Source organism: Ipomoea nil, unplaced genomic scaffold, assembly GCF_001879475.1.
Source record: "Ipomoea nil cultivar Tokyo-kokei standard unplaced genomic scaffold, Asagao_1.1 scaffold2762, whole genome shotgun sequence".
NCBI lineage: Eukaryota > Viridiplantae > Streptophyta > Magnoliopsida > Solanales > Convolvulaceae > Ipomoea > Ipomoea nil.
The window spans coordinates 447,520-458,829 of NW_017619190.1; the positions used below are offsets into that span (position 1 = coordinate 447,520).

General features: G+C 37.1%; 1 pseudogene; it reads right to left on the reverse strand.

Moving 5' to 3' along the window:
- Positions 1 to 712: 712 nt before the first annotated feature.
- On the reverse strand, positions 713 to 2,924 carry LOC109157217 (annotated as a pseudogene).
- Between the last annotated feature and the right edge of the window lie 8,386 nt (positions 2,925 to 11,310).

The window sequence follows — 11,310 nt, forward strand, 5'->3', positions numbered from 1 at the left end:
TAAACACGTATCCTTTAATGGATTTAGCATCCTTTAATATCCCGTTAACGTGCTATACTTTCCAAGTACAGCTAGATATCCACACTTGGTGCAGTCCAAAGTCACGAGCATACCTTAAGTATCTCATAACTCTCACTATTGCCTTCTAGTGCGTAACGCTAGGGTTACTCGTATGTCTACCGAGTTGGTTAACCGCAAAGGCAATATCTGGCCTAGTACAACCCATTTGATACAATTAAACTACCAATAATCTGAATGTATTCTCCATGAGAAGTACAATCTTCGTGATTATTGGCTATTTGTACGTTAGTATCTAACGGTGTCCAAACCACTTGATTATCATCCTTTACAAGGATTCAAGCCACGGTAAATGAAATTGGCTTAATTTACGTATATCAATCTTTTAAAAAAAAATGGATGTATATCAACATAATTTTTAGACACGTTAATTTTAATGAATTTATTTTGAAAAAATAATTTAAGAAATTATTCGTATTATGTATGGTATATAACCGAGTGCATATTATACCATGATTTGAATTGTAAAACTAAACCTCAAATGAACCTTACAAATTCGAAGTAATTGAAATCATAAAAATTAACCCAAATACAAATTTGAAGACATTGAAATCACTAAAATTAAACAAATTACAAATCTGAAAACACGAAAATCATTAAAAATTAAGAGATTACAACTAACTGATTCCATTGAAAGCAAATACATTTATTCATTACCATCTATCACACCTTTGATTTGCTTTGCAAATCTTAGCTTAGCTTAGCTTAAACCTCTAATCTAAACTAATCTACTTGACAATGCTTGTCCATATCCCCCTCTCACTGTTTTTCTTCACAACCTCTGAAACCAAAACCAATACCTCAGCCGGCCACGCCATCCCCTTTCCCACCCACCAGCATTTCAACGTTAAAGAATCCGTTTCTCAGGCCATCAAACTCCATCCCTTGCCAAAAACCTAGGAGGAATTCATCGATGAAAGCCGCCATAAGGGGAAGGAGGGTAGTTGGAAGCTCAAGCTCCTGCACAGAGATAAATTGCCCTTTTCCCATATTACCGACTTCAGCCACCAATTCGGATCCCGAATGAAAAGGGAAGCACACAGAGTGGCCGCCCTCATTCGCAGAACTCGCAGCGGCGACAGTGGGAAAACCGCCGAGTATGAGGTGGAGGAGTTCGGGGCGGAGGTGGTTTCCTGTATGGATCAAGGGAGTGGAGAATACTTTGTGAGGATTGGAGTCGGGAGTCCGGCGAAAAATCAGTATATGGTGATTGACTATGGGAGTGATATTGTGTGGGTTCAGTTTCAACCTTGTAACTAATGCTACCATCAATATGACCCGGTGTTCGACCCGTCTCTCTCAATAGTTTAACAAATATTGCGGCCAAAATGCACAAAACCATTTGAGCCGTCAATGGAAATCTGGAGGCCTTCTTGCTCGATGTTCCCTATGATGGATAGTCCGGTTGGGGATGGAGCAAATGCAAAGCGAAACGTGCCCCTTTCATCAACTTGTATAAAAATGTTCGTAGCTGGAATGGTCAGGATTGGGCCACTCATCAGGAGAAATGATACGGTTGGCCAGAACTGTAACAAACCAGTTTAAGTCCTAGCATGTGTCCAATATTGAGATGCTGGGTGCCCGAGGAAGGCTGGCAGTTTGCGTCATAAATGCCTCGTGCAACGCCGCGTATGCCACCGTCTGAGACACACAAGTAGTAGAATTAAGACAAACCCCCAAGATACAAAATTCAAAAGACAAAAGCTCAAACCCAATCTGAAATTACAGAAGCCCAGAAACAATTAAAAGGAAGATCTCTTCAAATAACATAAACACAATCAAGTCACAGTCCAGATCAGCATAGAATATAAGTGTATGTGTACTGTAAGAGATCAGTACCACTTCATCACGTCCATAGGACTACTACTCCTAACCTAAGGTGTTAAGGTTCAAAATGAGTTAATCAATTACACAACTAACCGAAGAATACAAAAACTACTTCTCAAGTTCTATTATTTATGTTTAAAAAAAAATCTAATATTTATAGATATAAAGGCTCCCATTCTATACCTCAAGTGGCGTACGTTACGGTTTTGGTACTACAGACACGGGTTCGTTACGGTTTTGGTACCAACCGTATCATTTTTACTAATGGGTGGCCTGATCCTGACCATTCCAGCTAGGAACGTTTTAATACCAGTTGATGAAAGGGGCACATTTTGCTTTGCATTTGCTCCATCCCCAACCAGACTATCCATCTTAGGGAACATCCAGCAAGAAGGCATCTAGATTTCTATTGACAGCTCAAGTGGTTCGTGGGTTTTGGCCCCAATATTTGTTAACATATTGAGAAAGACGGGTCAAACACCGGGTCATATTGATGTTTGCATTGGTTACAGGGTTGACACTGAACCCACACAATATCACTCCCGGAGTCAATCACCATATATTGATTTTTTGCCGGACTCCCGACCCCAATCCTCACTAAGTATTCTCCACTCCCTTGATCCATACCGGAAACCACATCCGCCCCGAACTCCTCCACCTCATACTCGGCGGCTTTCCCACTGCCGCCGCCGCGAGTTCTGTGAATGAGGGCGGCGACTCTGTGTGCGTCCCTTTTCATCCGGGATCCGAATCGGCGGCGGAAGTCGGTAAAATGGGGAAAGGGCAATTTATCTCTGTGCAGGAGCTTGAGCTTCCAACTACCCTCCTACCCTTTATGGCGGCTTTCATTGATGAATTCCTCCTGGGATTTTAGCAAGGGATGGAGTTTGATGGCCTGAGAAACGGATTCTTTAACGTTGAAATGCTGGTGGGTGGGAAAGGGGATGGCATGGCTGGTTGAGGTATTGGTTTCGGTTACGGAGGTTGTAAAGAAAAACAATGAGGAGGATATGGACAAGCTTTGTCAAGTAGATTAGTTTAGATTAGAGGTTTAAGCTAAGCTAAGCTTTGCAAAGCAAATTAAAGGTGTGATAGATAGATGGTGTGAAGAAGAATTGAAGAAGAAGAAGAAGAAAATGTGGAGGTTCTTTTATAGTGTTTTTTTACTAACGTTTAGAAAAAAAAATCACAAATATTCCCTTTCAAAAAAAATCAGAAATATTCCCTATCAAAAAAAAAATCACAAATATAAAAACAAAAAGACTATTGTGCCCTTAAGATTTCACGGTTGAGACGGAGAAACTTAACGAAAGGACTAGCGGAGGTCATTTTTGAAATTCGGAGGATGACGGATGCTCAAAACAAAAGTTTAGGACTATTAATGGCGAAACCACAAAACTCGAGGACCCTTGACTAGTATTTACTCTTTATTAAATATAAAAATTTCAATTATAAAATATATCTCAAAAAGAATTGTTAGTTTCGTGAAGCAATTCATAACTTTGCAATGAAGGTAATGATAATTTTTCTCCAAAAGGTTTGCTTATTGTGTGCCACACATGACTACTTCATAGCCTATTCTTCTTTCTAAATTTAAAATCCACGGGAAATAGTCAACTAGACACTTCAACTTTATATTAGAAGACAATTATGTCTCTAAATTTTAAAAGATCACTATTAAATACTTGCTGAACTCGTCATGTTAGTGCATCTGAGTCTAACAACGGATATTCAACTAGAACAACTGTTTATTTGGGTTTCGGTGATGAAACTGTTAGGAACTAGTGTATTTGGATTTTGATGATACCAATATTACTAGGATCATAGACACCTCTTTTATTTTCGCTATATTTGATCTTTCGTGTTCGACGAAAGATTTAGCAACTCACCATGTGATTCGGCTAAGTAGCATACATACACGAATCTGAGTTGTGACCGTTAGTTTAGGTCAACGAAAAGAAGTGAAGAAGAAGAGAAGACTGAGAGAACAACACAGACCGAAAGATAGAAGGGTCTAGCTCTCGTGTAAACTTCGAATGATAGGGAATTTGTTTTTTGATTAGCAACAACAACGAAAGATAAAGGAAATCTTTCGTGTAACTTCCTCAAGAACATTAAGTCTAAGTTAGACTTGAATAGACACATTCAATGCACAAACAAATAGAATGTTGTCTATGTCTCACAGTTGGGCAATCATCCTAGATAAAAGAAGTCCTTGGTATTAATAAAATACTTGTTAAATAAATATATATCATTATTTTATATTTTAACTTTGATATTTAATTAAAAAAAATATTGTACAAAAAAAAAGATAATAGACAATGTAGTGAATACAATCAATTGATGAATTTGAATTTAAAGAATTTTTACATTGGATACAAATAAAGACAATATAATTAATACAATTATTTCTCTTAATTAATTTATTGATAATAATGAATAATTATTTTTTAACAAAGACATTGTAGGGACAATGTAGCGAATATAATTAAAATTGATGAATTTGAATGTAAAGAATTTTTATATTGGAGAAAAATAAAGACAATATAACTAATGAAATTAATTCTCTTATTTAATGTATTGATAATGAATAATTTTTTTTTTTTTGAATAAAGACATTGTAGACACATAATTCTAAATTAATGAAATGCATATGTATTATTTTGACTTAAAAAGTTGAGTTAATTCCATTCTTTGTCATTCTTCCAAAAGGCTGAACCCCAACCCTATGCGCACCCCACACCCCGGCCCGACAGAGCATTTGGGAGGATGTAAATCATGGTTACTCAACTGAACATGAACCACAGAGGCTAGACCGGTGCTCACTGCGCACAAGGAGCCCCCCTTACTTTGAAAGATAATTCCATTGTTTGTCATAGATTTATAGGTGGCAGTCCACTTGTAGTAATTTTTTTTATTAAAACATCCCAATTTAGTCCTACTATTATTGTGTCATGACCATTTTTAGTTATCCTTTAACAAAATCGTTGAAATTAAATGTTGTTAAATATAAAGACATTTCAATCTTCATTATACAACGTAGGTTGAACCGTTATATTTTTTTTTTGTTTATTTTGTTGAAAAAAAATTCTATAATTGAAGATCGAAATGCCTTTGTATTTCACAATATTTAAACTGTTTTGTCGATAAAGGACAAAAAATGATTATGCCACAATAATACTAGGACCAAAAGTGGATGTTCTAATTAAGAAAAAAAAAAAAAAAACTTAAAGTACGTGGATTGTCACCTATAAATCTAGGGCCAACAATGAAATTAGCCCTTCTTTATTTTTTTTCTTCACTTTATTACTGGTATTTTCTTAGCTTCCTTTAATCGTTTTATAAAAATTTAGCTATAGAATTATTTTATTTCATTAAGAATTATTGACATGAATTTACACTGAAGCAAAGAAGAAAAGTAATATATATTACATACAAGAAATGATTATTAGTTCAAAACGTATTTTTTTTGTGTTTTGAGGGTAGCTAATAATAAATTTGTAAATTTACGATTCATTATATAATTGTTAATTTTAACATAAACTTGAGGTGAGAAACTAAAATAACCACTAAATAAACAATTCAGAAACTAATTGAGGACATATGTATACTGTTAGGAACATTGTATTAGGATTTTGATGATACCAATGTAATGTAGAAAAGTAGACCCCTAACCTTTAGTTCTTTTTAATCGCTGCTTTTGTCCTAGACGAGAGTTGCCATAACTCTTCTGTAATTCGTGTTAAGCTAGACAAACACACGAAAATGAGTTATGACTAGATGTTAGGATCTCCAAGGCGAAAGAAGACACGAGACATGAAGATCAACGAAATTCAAGCAGGAGTTGTCAACAAGCACGAAAGGACAGTTTTTGTTAAAGACGATCTTTACCAAGCATTACTTCTCTTCATCAACGAGAAGAATGTTTCACCTGTCTGATTTGACAACATCCTAGGACAATAAGGACTTCATCTTATGGGACACACTTTTCAAAGGAATTAAATGAAGATGTACCATCTCCTGGAGCTAAAAGACAAAACCTAATGCTTTCCATACCTTCAACGGCTACATGGTACAACCTCATTAATGGAGCATTTAATGCATGAAGCTCCCCGGTCCTTGTCCAATGGTTAAAGGGTTTGAAAATTTCATCTCCCTCCAACGGATGAATTTTCATCACCTATAAAAACACACCTTCATCAGCTAAGAAGGTGCTGGTTCATTATCACTCGACTTACTCTCTTACAAAAGCTCTTGAAAAGTCTACAATTCACTAAAAGCTTTTGTGAACCAGTTTTGAGGTGCTAAGTTACTTGAAGAATCATTTGTCCTACACCTCAAGGAAGTCTTGATATCAGTTGAAGCAATCATATCTCAGAGTCAAGACCTCATCGTTGGAGAATACAAGAAATCATTTTCTACCAACCTCAACTCAGGAGAAGAAGTTGATAGAGGCGGAGTAAACTCGAGGAATTGAAAAGCCTACGAAGGCTGTCCGACTTAGTGATCAAGGAAGTCTTTGTGTACTTGTACTAAGAGTGATAGTGAAATCCTTCCAACAGTTGTGGAAGAAGAGTGGAGTAGGCAACATTGGCTGAACCACTATAAAATCTCGTGTCTCCTCTAACTCTTTACTTACGCTTTTCTTTTTGCATTCTTATCATTCCTTTATTATCATTACCGAAAGTTTGTCTAATTACACAAACTCGTGCAAAGTATCTAAAACAAATCTATCTTATCCGCTGTGCCAAGACACCGAAAGGTGACGTTTAGGGCTTATAACGAAAAGAGTCTATTCACCCCCCCTCTAGACTCTCATCTCATTCTATCAGGACCAACAAGTGGTATCAGAGCCTATACCTTGATCGGTAAAGGCTTTGCATTTATTGCCTGGTAGATCTCTATTCAAAAATCTCTTGAAAATCTTGCATATTTTCTTTGCACGTTTTTTTTAAAAAAAATGGAAAAGGAACATGCTCATCGCTCCAAACAACTTGCATTTAGTCTTGCTAAATTTGATGACTGGAAGTTAAGAATGCAGGCTCTCCTATGCTCCATTCATGATGAAATGTGGGACGTCATAACAAGCGGACCAATCACAATCATGATGGCAAATGCTCAAGCAGCCGCACAGGGAACAGGAGCTCCACAAATGATAATAAAGCCAAAAGACCAGTACTCCTCAGAAGAAAGAACAAGAGTGAATCTGGACAATGTAGCAAGAAATATTCTCTACAACTCTCTGGATGATTCCCTGTTTCCCAGAGTCCGAAAATGCAAGAATGCTATGGAAGTGTGGAATGTACTAATGAGTTTGGGAGAAGGAGACGAGCAAGAAAAGGACAACAAGCTGACAATGGCTATGAAAAAATTTGAAGATTTCAAAATGCTGCCAAACGAATCAATCATGGATATGGAACTCAGATTCACCATACTGATGGGCGATTTATCAGATCTTGGAAAAGAACTTACTGAGAAGGAAATGAATCTGAAGATCCTTCGTGGTCTACCTAAATCATGGGAAATGAAGGTTATTGCAATGAGGGACAGTCGAGACATGAAAACAACAAGCACTGCCAAAATTTTCAGTGATCTCAAAGCTTATGAGTTCGAACATGAACCAAAAGATGCCGAAGATTCAGAAACAAGAAACATTGCTCTCGTGGCAAATCAATCAGCATCAACATCCAACAGGTCAAAATCTAACACTTGTGATTTTTTATCTGATGTACAATATGCACTATTTTTCAGGAAAATGAAAAGATTCATGAGAAAGAACAACTTTCAAGACCTACAACGTTCGAGCCACTGAAAGAAGCACGAGAACTTTCCTCAAACCTCAAAAACTGAAACCATGGACTCTCAGCTGCTGTGCTACAATTGCCGAAAGCCAGGACACTTCAAGGCGAACTGTCCACATCCCTTAGTGAGCAAACACCAAGATAACAATGCTACCACAAGTCCTTCAAAAGAGACTGGAGAAAAATATAAAAGAAGCGACAAACCTGAATCATCAAACTCCAGAAAGGAAGGAAGAAGGAAGGCAATGGTAGTGAACGAAACTTCTGACACAGTCGCAACCGAAAGTAGCTCCTCAAGCTCTAGCTCAGAAGACGAAAGCGCTGATGAGGAGAAAGGACTGCTGTGCCTATTTAGTCAAGAGTCAGACAAACTATGTCTCATGGCAGATGAAGATGAGGTAAATTCTCATTCATCATCTTGTTATTCAGCTGAATCGAGTTCTGTGAGAAGTCTTACCTCCAATGAATCTGTCACCGAAATGATAAGGAGGTTCAATGTGATAAATAGCACTTACTCCAAACTCAAGGAGGAGAACTCTCGGCTCATGCTTAGCTATAATGAACTAAAGCAAGTTCATATTGAGAACAATGTGCTAGTCATTGCTAAGGAGCAGCTTGAGAAAGATGTTCTCGCTCTAAAGGAGCAGTGCACAGCAAAAGAGAAGAGAGAGCAAGAACTACTTGAAGTTTTGGATAAATTCAATAATTCATCCAACCTAATGGATAGAATGATGAATGAATCCAGACTGCCCAGGGAAAGAACTAGAATTGGTTTTAACCCCAGCTCCTCTTCACAAGTCGAATTGAACAAATCCGCGAATGCATATTCACACGAAAGCTTCGAGGCCGCATTTGTTCAAGGACCCACCCAGGTGTCTGAGCCTATGATGGTAGCTAACAATGTCAAAACACCACAATCAACAAGCCAACCGAAAGGTATGGCTGTACAACGAATTGTGGAATCTGGAAAGAAGAAATCTAGTAATGGCAATCCTAGACAAATCTATGTCAAAAGGAATGGACCAAATGGCAATAAACAGAATCTACGCCATAAAAAGGGTCAGCCTAACTGGAACACTCAATCCAATAAAAAGACGAATGTTAACCAGAGGCAACATCGTCCGAAATTCACACGAAAGAATCCTGCACAAGGAATATCAAGAAGCGGACAAATCAGACAACCCGAAAGATCCTTCAAAAGATCTGGGTATGGCAATGGATGGACTGGGCCATCAGAAGAAGATTGGTTTGATTACCCAGAACCTCTCCCAAAAGCAGTATTTGAAATGGTTCATCTGCGTAAACAAACCAATCATCTCAAGCATTATGAAAATCTTCCTCAAGAAGATGAACGTAAGAAATATAATGCTAAAGTCTTTGCCAGCATCCATTATGATTATTGTACATCTGATGGATATAGAGGACCAAAGGATGAGTCGTGGATACTCTAGGTTGATGTGGGTTCCAAAATTGACTGCTAACCCCAAGGACCCAAAACTAAATGGGTACCTAAAAACACATAATCTTTGATGCAGGAAAAACATGTCATATGGTATATTGATAGTGGATGCTCAAGACATATGACTGGTGACAAAACAATGTTGGAGCAACTTTAAGGAATTAGATGGACCCAAGGTTATCTTTGGAGGTGAAAATAGCGGCAAAACTCGTGGAAAAGGGGACATCATCAACAAGGGAATAACAATTCAAGATGTCTCTTATGTTGAAAGACTGAAGTTCAATCTTTTAAGCACAAGTAAATTTTGTGACAAGGATACAAAGTAGAATTTCTCAAAGACGAATGCAAAATCGTGAACACGAAAGATAACAAGACGGCTTTAACAGGACAACGAAAGAAGAATATGTATGTATTATCTTTACATTCTTCTAATGCTAACGTTTGCCTTGTAGCCAAAAGTAATACAGATCTCAATCAAGAATGGCTCAACAAACTAAGTCATCTGAATTTGTTAGATATATTAAATATAATATATTTAATATAATATATATTAAATATAATATAATATATCTATAATATATATTAAATATAATATATCTATATATTATATTTATATATATGGAGAAGAGAGAGAGAGGAATAGATAATTTTATTGATGATTAGAAATGCTTGAATAACAAATCTATTTATACTAGATAAGATAATTCAAATGCTAAAATAAAGGAGTTAATGCTCCATGTAAAGCTAACATCATGGCCATGTACTGCACCTATAATTACTCCCATTATTTTTAACCAATTAACTAAACTCATCTTACTTGGTTTAATATAATAATAATTAATATTATTATAACATTGCCTCCTTTAAACCAAGTTGGATATATTGGTCATCCCAATATCTCCTTCTTCAATTTAAGAAATGTCTCCGTCTTCAAGTTGGATATACGGACTTGTATTTCGTTCTGTAAACCCACTTTACTCCAATTGGCTTCTTCCAAGAGGTACATCTGTTAACTCCCAGGTACCATTCTTCTCAATGGCACGTATCTCCTCATCCATCGCCTTAAGCAATGAGTTTCTGTGGCAGCCTCCTCAAAAGATAAAGGATCACAATCTGCAAAAAGAGCAAATTGAATAATCTCTTCATCCGACAAGTCATTATCATGACCCAAAACATAATCTTGCAAGCGAGCTGGTAAGTGGCGCTCGCGCTGAGATCGTCGAACTGACGACTCTGGCTGTGAAGGACACTGGACATTATCTGGAATCGGTTGCTCTTCAACAATATTTTCAACAGCAGGAATAACAACTGAACTTTCATCTTTAGCTAACCAATCCCAAGCACCATATTCATCAAAAGTGACATCACGACTTATAACAACCCTTTTAGTTTCAGGATTGTATAGTTTATAAGCCTTTGAAGCGTCACTATAACCAATGAATATGCACTTCTCACCTTTATCATCCAACTTCTTTCTCAATGGATCTGGCACATGTGCATATGCCAAATATCCAAAAACCTTGAGATATTTGATAAAGGGTTTTCTCCCACTCCAAGCTTCTTCGGGTGTCTTATCACGGACACTTTTAGTTGGACACCTATTCAACACATAGACAGCACAAGCAACAGCTTCTGCCCAAAAAGGCTTAGGCAGATTCTTGGATTTCAACATGCACCTCACCATATCCATGATTGACCTATTTTTCCTCTCAGCCACTCCGTTTTGTTGTGGAGTGTATCTAGCTGTCATTTGGTGCTGAATACCCTTTTCTTTCAGAAAATCATCACAGGCAATATATTCTGTACCTCTATCAGTTCTCAAGATTTTAATCTCATAACCACTCTGCTTTTCAACAAAAGCCTTAAATTGTTTGAAAATCATATGCTTCAGACTTTTGCTTCAGAAAGTAAACCCATGTTTTTCTACTGAAATCATCAATGAAAGTAATAAAGTACTTACAACCTCCATGTGAGGGAACCTCCAACGAACATAGGTCTGAGTGAATAATCTCCAACTGTTTTGTAGCTCTCCTTGACTTGCCACGGGAAAGGGATCTCTATGCTTCTTCCCAATCACACAAATCTCACAGATACGATCAGGGACATTCACAACAGGTAAATCAGAAACAAGTTCCTTTCTCGCAA